The sequence below is a fragment of the Mus caroli genome, chromosome 15 (genome assembly GCF_900094665.2).
Source record: "Mus caroli chromosome 15, CAROLI_EIJ_v1.1, whole genome shotgun sequence".
Taxonomy (NCBI): Eukaryota; Metazoa; Chordata; class Mammalia; order Rodentia; family Muridae; genus Mus; species Mus caroli.
The window spans coordinates 54154654-54162115 of record NC_034584.1 but is presented as its reverse complement, the minus strand read 5'-3'; the positions used below and the strand labels follow the sequence as shown (position 1 = coordinate 54162115).

Below are 7462 nucleotides of genomic sequence, written 5' to 3'. Positions count from 1 at the left end.
TTCTCAGCACCTCATGGTAGCTTCTCATGAACAGGTGGTGGATTTTGTCAAATGTTTTCTCAGCATCTAATGAGTTGATCATATGGTAATTCTCTTTGACTTTGGTTATATAGTAGATTACATTGATGAATTTCCTTATATTGAACCATCCCTGCATCCCTGGGATGAAGCCTACATGATCATGATGGATGATCATTTTAATGTGTTCTTGGATTTGGTCAGCAATAATTTTATTGAGTATTTTGCATCAATATTCAGAAGGGAAATTGGTCTGAATTTCACATACTTTGTTGGGCCTTTGTGTGGTTTAGGTATAAGAGTAATTCTGGTCACATAAAATGAATTGGGTAGAGTACCTTCTGTTTCTATTTTGTGGAATAGGTTGAGGAGAATTGGAATTAGGTCTTCTTTGAAGATCTGATAGAACTCTGCATTAAACCCATATAGTCCTTGGCTTTTCTTGGTTGGGAGACTGTTAATGACTTTTCTATTTTATTTAGGAGACACTGTTTGGGTCATTAATCTGATCCTGATTTAACTTTGGTACCTGGTATCTGTCTAGAAAATTGTCCATTTCGTCCAGGTTTTCCAGTTTTGTTGAGTATAGCCTTTTGTAGTAGGATCTGCTGACCCTTGGATTTCCACAGTTTCTGTTGTTATGTCTCCCTTTTCATTTCTGATTTTGTTAATTAGGATACTGTCCCTGTGCCCTCTAGTTTAGTCTGGCTAAGGGTTTATGTATCTTGTTGATTTTCTCAAAGAACAAGCTCCTGGTTTGGTTGATTCTTTGTAGTTCTTCGTGTTTCCACTTGGTTGATTTCAGCCCTGAGTTTTGTTATTTCCTGCCTTCTACTCCTCTTGGGTGAATTTGCTTCCTTTTGTTCTAGAGCTTTTAGGTGTGTTGTCAAGCTGCTAGTGTATGCTCTCTCCAGTTTCTTTTTGGAGGCACTCAGAGCTATGAGTTTTCCTCTTAGGACTGCTTTCATTGTGTCCCATAAGTTTGGTTATGTTGTGGCTTCATTTTAATTAAACTCTAAAAACTCTTTAATCTCTCTATTTCTTCATTGACCAAGTTATCATTGAGTAGAGTGCTGTTCAGCTTCCACATGTATGTTGGCTTTCTATTATTTATGTTGTTATTAAAGATCAGCCTTATTTCGTGGTGATCTGATAGGATTCATGGGATAATTTCAAAATTTTTATATCTGTTGAGACCTGTTTTGTGACCAGTTATATAGTCAGTTTTGGAGACGCTACCATGAGGTGCTGAGAAGAAGGTATATCCTTTTTGTTTTATAAATATCTGTTAAATCCTTTTGTTTCATAACTTCTGTTAGTTTCACTGTGTCTCTATTTAGTTTCTGTTTCTATGATCTGTCCACTGATAAGAGTGGGGTGTTGAAGTCTCCCACTATTATTGTGAGCAGTGCAATGTATGCTTTGATCTTTAGTAAAGTTTCTTTTATGAATGTGGATGCCCTTGCACTTGAAGCATAGATGTTCAGTTTTGAGCATTCATCTTGGTATATTTTACACTTGATGAGTATGAAATGTCCCTCCTTATCTTTTTTTGTTAACTTTAGGTTGAGAGTCAATTTTATTAGATATTAGATTACTCCAGCTTGTTTCTTGAGACCATTTGCTTAGAAAATTGTTTTCCATCCTTTAACTCTAAGGTAATGTCTGTCTTTGTGACTGAGGTGAGTTTCATGTAAGCAGAAAAATGTTGGGTCCTATTTACATAACCAGTCTTTTAGTCTATACCCTTTTATTGGGGAATTGAGTCCATTTATATTAAGAGATATTAAGGAAAAGTAATTGTTGCTTCCTGTTATTTTTGTTGTTAGAGTTGGAATTCTGTTCATGTGGCTCTTTTAGGCTTGTTAAAAGATTATTTTCTTGCTTTTCATACGGTGTAGTTACCTTTCTTGTGTTGGAGTTTTTCCTTTATTATCCTTTGAAGGGCTGGATTTGTGGAAAGATATTGTGTAAATTTGGTTTTATCATGGAATACCTTGGTTTCTCCATCTATGGTAATTTAGAGTTTTGCTGGTTATAGTAGCCATAGCTGGCATTTGTGTTCTCTTAGAGTCTGTATGACATCTGTCCAGGATTATTGTCTGACTTTCATAGTCTCTGCTGAGAGGTCTGGTGTAACTCTGATAGGTCTGCATTTATAGGTTTCTTGACTTTTTTCCCTGACTGCTTTCAAGATTCTTTCTTTGTTTTGTGCATTTGGTGTTTTGATTATTATGTGATGGGAGGAATTTCCTTTCTAGTCCAAACGATTTGGAGTTCTGTAGGCTTCTTGTATGTTCATGGGTGTCTCTTTCGTTAGGTTAGGGATGTTTTCTTCTACAATTTTGTTGAAGATATTGACTGGTCCTTTAAGTTGAAAATTTCCACTCTCTTCTATACCTATTTTCCTTAGGTTTGGTCTTCTCATTGTGTCCTGGATTTCCTGGATGTTTTGGATTAGGATCCTTTTGCATTTTGCATTTTCTTTGAGTGTTGTGTCAATGTTTTTTATGGTATTTTTCTGCACCCCAAATTCTCTCTGCTAGAGGCCCCTAGGTCTTGCAAACTTTATATGCCCCAGTACAGGGGAATGCCTGGGCCAAGAAGTGGGAGTGGGTGGGGAGGGGAGCAGGGTGGGGGGAGGGTATAGGGAACCTTCGAGATAGCATTTGAAATGTAAATAAAGAAAATATCTAATAAAAAATAAAAATAAAGGAAAAAAAATTCTCTCTTCTATCTCTTGTATACTGTTGGTGATGCTTGCATCTGTGGTTCCTGATTTCCTTCCTAGGATTTCTATCTCCAGAGTTGTCTCCCTTTGTTTCTACTTCCATTTTTAGATCCTGGATGGTTTTGTTCAATTCCTTCACCTGTTTGGTAGTGTTTTCCTGTAAATTCTTTAAGGGATTTTTGTGTTTCCTCTTTAAGGGTTTACCTGTTTACCTGTGTTCTCCTGTATTTTTTAAGGGAGTTATTTATGTCCTTCTTAAAGTCCTACATCATTATCATGAGAAGTGACTTTAGATCCATAGCTTGCTTTTCTGGTGTGATGGTATATCCAGGACTTGCTACCGTGGAAGAATTGGGTTCTGATGATGCCAAGTAACCTTGGGTTTTGTTGCTTCTATTCTTAGGCTTGCCTCCTGCCATCTTATTATCTCAAGTGCTCCCTGCCCTTGCTATATCTAATTGGAGCCTGTCCTTCCTGTAATCCCAGTTGAGTCGGAACTCCTCAGGGTCCAGCTTTCTCTGTGATCCTGTGATTCCAGAATCCTGTGATCCTAAGATTCTGGATTCGTCAGAGTTCCTGGGAGTCAAGTTGCCTCTGAGACCCTGAGATCCTGGTGTGACCAAGCTCCTGGGATCCTGGGATCCTAAGATCCTGGGTGTGCTAGAGCACCTGTGATTGGTACCTCCTCTGGGGACTGTGGGACTGTCTGCCAAGTTTGCACCCACAGTAGACCAGCACTAACCGTAAGGAACCTGAGCCACTGGTTGGGCGGGGTTCCTGAGTCCCTGGATCCTGCTGGTTCCAGTCACCCTCGGTGGTATTGGAACAAATGTTGTGTTCTACTCACCAGTGATCTTAAGATCCTGGACATGCTAGAGTGCCTGAGAGTGGAGACTCCTTTGAGGACTGTGGGACTCCTCTCCAGATATTTTAAGTGAAGATGTTATTTCAGTAATAATCAAAAACATGGTCAAATCAATACTGAACATACAAAAAATATTCTGTTAAGAACCCAAATGTTTAGCTTCTTGAGTGATTACTCATAAGGTAAATAAAAGCCTTTTACTTTATCTTATAAAGAAAAGATGACTAATCTAAGAAAATGTCATTTCAATAAAGAAAAGCAAACAACAGTATTGCATCAGCATAAGATTGAATACTAAAGGTTTATTTAAAATTTTATAGACAAATTCATTTATACTTTCTCTTTTGTACTCTAGAAAAGTTATTCATGTATTTAAGTAAAAAAAAAAAAACAAAAACAAACAAACAAAAAAAATCCTTCTTTTTCTTAACAATACATATGTAGACGAGGATGGCCTTATCTTACATCAATGGGTGAGGAGGCCCTTGGTCCTGTAAAGGCTTGATGTCCCAGCATAGGGGGATGCTAAATCAGTGAGTTGGTAGTGGGTAAGTGGGTGGAGGAATACCCTCATAGAGGCAAAGGGAAAGGGGGAAAAAGGGATGGGACGGGGGATTTGCGGAGGGGTAATTGGGAAGGAGGATATCATTTGAAATGTAAATGAATAAAATAAGTAATTAAAAATTCAAAAACCTTATTCATGCTTTTTATCCAGTGTTCCTCTCAGTCACTCTAGTTATTCTCATCTCACCCACATACATTGATTATAACCCTTTACTGCATATATTTTGCAGAAAATCTTTGGTGATAGAAAAAGAAAAGTTACAGGTCCGGGAAGGTAACCCGCAAGGATGGTCTTAATGGAGCTCCTGAAGAGGAAGGAATAGGAACACATAGCTTCATATTTATTTAGAATGAGCAGAGTGAAGGACCAGTATATGGAAAAATCCGAGAGCAATTTGATTAACATCAAGGGGATGTATTCTTGTCAAGTTGTCTTTAAAAGTTGTTTGCTTAGAGAGAAATGGAATGGGGGGAGCATCTTTGAAATCAGCTAGAAACCTAGAAAAATAGAAACTACCAGGGATCTATGAGAGTGACCCTAAGACTCCTAGCAATAGTGATAACGAACTTGAAAGGCTGTCTTCTGTAGCAGGCTCAACTTTAGGACTTCTGATGGAAGGATTGGGGTGCCATCCTATCTGTAGGACTTCTAGGATGTACAGGGGTGGAGGTGGAGCATGAATTAGGGGAAATGGCCAGCCAAGTACACGACAAGCTAGAGACCCATGCCATAGGAGGGAGCCCATTCCTACTATCATTTTAATTATATTCTGCTGTACTTGCAGACAAAAGCCTAGGATAACTGCCATCTGGAAGGCTTCACCCAACAACTGATGCAAGCTGATGCTGAGACCCATGACTGAACATTAGGTGTAGCTTGGGTAATCCTGTGGGAGATAGAAGGATTAAGGAAGCCAGGGACGTCAAGGACACCACAGGGACATCTATAAAATCAAGTAACCTGGGCCAGTAGGGTCTCACAGAGACTGAACCACCAATCAAAAAGCATGCATGGGACAGACCTGGGCCCTCTGCATGTAAGTAACAGTTGTGCAACCGGGTATTCAATGTGAGATCTTTAGCAGCAGGAACAAGGACTGTCTCTGACGCTGTTACCTGCCATCCCTTTCCCCTAACTGGGATGCCTGTCTAGCCTAGATAGGAGAGGATGCACCTGTTCCCACTGCAAGTTGATGTGCCAAGGCAGGTTGATGTCCATGGCTGACCTCTCCTTTCCTGAGCAGAAGGGGAAGTGGGAGGGTCTGGGAGGAGAGAAGAGAGGGAAGCTGCAATTGGGAAGTAAAGTAAATAAATTTATTAATTAATGAAAAAAGTTATTTGCTAAAAGAACACTGAAAACCCAAGTACCAGGGGTAAAGACTAGGGAGGCTGATAAAGCATCAAGCCTCAAGAGTGGGAATTTATCATGATGAGAGATTGCTTTTGGTGACTATTTCGCCGAGATTCATTGCTAACACAGAATGGGTGTACCACGGCTAAAGCCCAGTATGAAGAAAGCCCAAAGGAGGCTGACCAATGTTTGAAATTTTGTCATGATGAGACTTTTTGTTTGTTTGATTGTTAAATTAGTTAAATTAGTTCTTAGATGAAACCCCACACATTGCCACAGTTCCTCTCACCCCCCAGTCTCTTTGCAAGATTTTTGACATTTTGTACCATCCGCTGGGTTTAATCAGAATAATCTATGTGATCACTGAATTAAGACTATCGATCAGAGCCTGATGGAGCCATGAGCAGTTACAAACTGAAAGGAATGACTCCTTCTTGCCCCACATCAAGAATAGGAAATAATTCAGTAGTGAGGGGTGGGGCCTCCTGAATTCTCACCTTCTTTTTTGTCTAGCTGTGGAAAGCTTCATTCCCACATAGACCAAACTTCACTCACATGATAGATGGAACAGCCTTCATTCTAACATACTGCTAAAGATAAGATTGTTTTTTTTTTCTGAAATAATGGTTCAGAGTTGGTGAGAATTCCTGATTGAACTGGCTGTTGTTGTCCACAAGCTTGTGTTTTACAGCCATTCTCCCTACTTCTGGTTCTTACAGTTTCTCTCCCTGAGACATGATGTTGCCAAGACCTTGCAGGAGACAACATAAGAGCTTCGGTTGTGGCTGAGCACTCAACTGCTACATTCCAGGAACCTTGTGTAGCCAGAATACCTTGCCTGCATCACTACTCTCTAGAAACTGAAGTTTCTCTCCATAAGGCTGAGTGGTGATTATCTTGATGTCTTGTCTAGACTGACCTCAAATTATTATTCCTCCGCCTCCTCCACGATGGAACCACAGGCATGCAACATCATGCCTAGCTAGGAAGTAGGTAATTATCGCTTACCTTCTACATATTACTACTTTGTAGAAGATTAGCAGAGTTTATAAATATGTATCTCACTTATAGTCATTAATATGATTTATAGTAGAGATTCTCATGATGACAAAAATAAATATGTTCATGAGTATACCCCAAGTATATAGGCCTTGGATATCATATGGAAATAAGAGGCAAAGATATATAGGTTTAGCAATTAGTGCTGCATTGTTTCATCTAATTTAAAATATGATCTACGTATGTAGTACATTTTCATTTGAGCAACATGAAGGAATAAGCCTTCAATATAACATACTGCTAAAGATATGATTATTTTCTTCAAAATAATGGTTCTTTTAAATACATATAAATTTATATATTTGTGCCCAGAGAAACTTCAGCAATTGAAATGATAAATTATTAAGACAGCCTGGATAAATTAAAAAAGAAAACACCAAAGTACATAAAAACTATGTTTTTAATACTTAATACTGATAACTTAGGGCATGCACCTGTTTGTATTAAGTCACCAATATTAAATTAGGTGCTTTAGATAAATTTTACCTATTGCATGAATTTGAACTCTTAAAAAATTTGAACTTGTATTTGCTAGGATACATTTTTAATTAGGTATTTTCTTCATTTACATTTCCAGTGCTATCCCCATACCCTCCCCCACAACTCCCTTACCCACCCACTCCCACTTCTTGGCCCTGGCATTCCCCAGTACTGAGGCATATAAACTTTGCATGTCCAATGGGCCTCTCTTTCCAGTGATGGCCCACTAGGCCATCTTCTGATAAATATGCAGCTAGAGACAGGAGCTCCGGGGGTACTGGTTAGTTCATATTGTTGTTGAGTTGCAGATCCCTTTAGCTCCTTGGGTAGTTTCTCTAGCTCCTCCATTGGGGACCCTGTGATCCATCCAATAGCTGACTGTGAGCATCCACTT

The 7462-nt window shown here is 39.1% G+C and overlaps 1 long non-coding RNA gene across 1 annotated transcript in view; it reads left to right on the top strand.

The window, feature by feature from the left end:
- The first annotated feature begins 3418 nt into the window (after positions 1-3418).
- Positions 3419-7462, top strand: part of LOC110310989 — a 50210-nt gene continuing 46166 nt past the window's right edge. The window contains exons 1-3 of the long non-coding RNA XR_003834995.1: positions 3419-3492; positions 4964-5215; positions 6249-6522. This is a non-coding gene — a long non-coding RNA (uncharacterized LOC110310989). The remainder of the gene's footprint in view (positions 3493-4963; positions 5216-6248; positions 6523-7462) is intronic.